Here is a 2782-nt window from a genome sequence, read left to right as displayed (position 1 = left end):
GTAAGGATAAATACCATATGGTACTTAAACCCTTTCACCTCTATGACATATTTCAATTTGAAATTATTTTATTCAGCACGATTAATATAGCCTTCATCAATACAGTCCCTCATACCATCTCAGCATAGTCCTGTAATCCTCAGGTTTTAGCTTCTGATATGATGTCAACCTGGAAAGGTAACAAACTTTAACTCTTTCTGTTTTACCAAATATTTAAATTTGTCTTGAGAGACTGGTACAACCCTGCACAATAGTCTCCCACAGGACACTAATACAATCCTCTAACCCTCTTCTCAAGCTTTAACATTCACCCTCAGATCAGTAAACAAAAGACAGCAAATCAAACCTAACCCTATCAGCTCCACCACATCTTTTGATTCAGTAAGATTTTATTCAGCTTGATTCGTATACCCATCAACAATGCAGTCTCTCAACAGCTTCTTATTCAATCCTCTAACCCTCTAATCCTAAGACTTTACCTCTGAAGCTTCACATACGTAGAAAAATCATTCAAATTTAACCCTACCAACTCCATTACATCTTTTAATTCAAGATTACTTTATTCAATGTGAGAGACTGACATAACCTTCGACAATACAGTCTCTCACAAAACACTGGTTAAGTCTTTTTACCTCTAATTCCTCAAGGCATTACCTTCTAAGATCAGACCAGTAGTAAAGCAATAAAACTTAACACATTCTACTCCACCACACTGATTAATTCAAAATGATTTACTCTGCTTGAATGAGTATTATAACCTTCCAATAATACCATCACTCAATAGCACCTTGACATACTTCTCAAGCTCTCTAATCCTCAGGCTTTGCCTCTGAAGATCACAACTATAAGGAAAAATAATCAGGGGAAAGATTTATGAAAAGTTGAGATCGAATGGGATACAAGGGTTTGAGAGTAAATACGGATGAAACAAAAGTGATGATGTCTAGGGCTACTGGTGGTACCGTCAAATCGGAGGGAGAGTGGCCAGGTTCGGCTCACCACAAGGGTATGGGAAGTAACTTCATCTTGTGCAGTATTTGTAATAAGTGGATGCATAGATGTGGTCGTATTTGAGGTCGACTGCGAGATAATGCTGATTTTGTGTGTTTGGTGTGTAAGGGAGAGCATGTAAATTGTCAGGAATGAAACGATTGATCTTGCTGGGGATTTTTGAGTGTGTGGAAGAGTTTTGTCATTTGGGGGACATGTCATGTGCTGAACATGGGGCTGGAGAGCTAAGGCAAGGAGTGGCTGGAGGAAGTTCAGGGAGTTGTTACCAATCCTGCCATTGACAGGGTTCTCCCTCCACACTAAAGGATCTCTGCAAGCAGCATGAATTAGAAGCATATTGCTATATGGGAGCAAGACCTGAGCAGTAAAGGAAAAAAGGGGATTAATCCCCAAGCTAGACCTCATCAGATCATATAGCCCTTTTTTTTTTTTTTTTTTTTTTTTATGTGACCGACTCTGGGCATAGGCTTCACAGCCTGCTTTCAAGGCCCAGTAGTCCTCCTACGTACCGCACACCTCTACATGTCACCACTTCGGCATTAACACCCACCGTCCATATTGAATACATGCTAGGGCTGTCTCATACAGGACTGGTGTATTGGTATTAGCGGGGGTATTTTTACGACATGTCGGCGGGTCTTCTGGTAGATCAGTAAAGTCTGATATTTGTGAAATTCAAATCCTTAAACAGTTCCCTGCCCCAGCCGGGATTCGATCCTGGGTCCGTCAGGACTGCAGGCCAACTCTCTACCGATAGGGTTACAGGAGAGCGCTACCCCTCCCAGCACAGCAGCCACTAGGCAGGGCGCAAACTCGCAGCCTCACGATTACGAGCCCAACACCCTACCACCGAGCTACCGTGCTCCCCGAGCAGTAAAGGAAGAGGGCAATGATTAGATGGATGTGTAATGCATCACTGAATATGAGGCATGGGGGGACTAGGTTTAAGATTGAAGAGTTTTGTTTAATCGACCAGATGGTATATTGTGAACTGCCATTCTGCATATATTTGTCAAACATTATGGCTATATTAACTTAAATTCACTGTCATACCCACTGCAATTGATCAGGGTGTGGTAATCCAAAAGGAAACCCACCTTTTAGACCCGCAGCAGCAAGGTGGCTACGAGGCCTCACTCATAGAGGTCTTTAATTGACCAGTTGGTACTCTGCAGGCTGAAAGAAATTAAATACATTACTTCCTCAAGTTTTTCTTTTATACCATATTACATGAAAAACAAAATGTGGCAGGTGTTAGGGATGAAATTCATGCATTACAGTACAGTCAGTGCCTACATAATACCCAATCCTCTAGCATGAAACTCACATAACACAGGAGGCAAAATTTTGTTTCCAAATTTAGTCACAACATGAAAATGATGGACATTATGCAGGCAGAGGAAGCTGCCCATTTATTCTAACACCTTACTATGTGGTGAGGATTGACATGTTGCGGCAAGAGGCCCCAAATTATCGTTCATATGGTCATAACACGGCAAACTTGGGTCATGACATGGTGGGAACAGACACAACGCGGCCAGTGATCGTCACAGCACAGGTTGCATCAGCCTATGACGTATAGCTGTCATGTGTCTGCGTGGGGTGTCGTCACAGCCGACTGATCATTCCTACCCCAGTTGAGCCTACCCTCTCCCCGCACTCTGGCTGTACTCATGCTCTGTGTGATCATTATGACCAGTAAGAGTCCTGCCCTGCCTCGGGACCCCACTCCACTTCCCTCTAGCAAGCCCACAACCTCTTCCATTCAAGG

Source organism: Coenobita brevimanus, unplaced genomic scaffold (genome assembly GCF_032717465.1).
Source record: "Coenobita brevimanus isolate Jiangsu-jjx unplaced genomic scaffold, ASM3271746v2 jjx.HiC_scaffold_3654, whole genome shotgun sequence".
In the NCBI taxonomy this organism is placed as follows: Eukaryota; Metazoa; Arthropoda; class Malacostraca; order Decapoda; family Coenobitidae; genus Coenobita; species Coenobita brevimanus.
Note: the sequence above shows the minus strand (reverse complement) of the source record.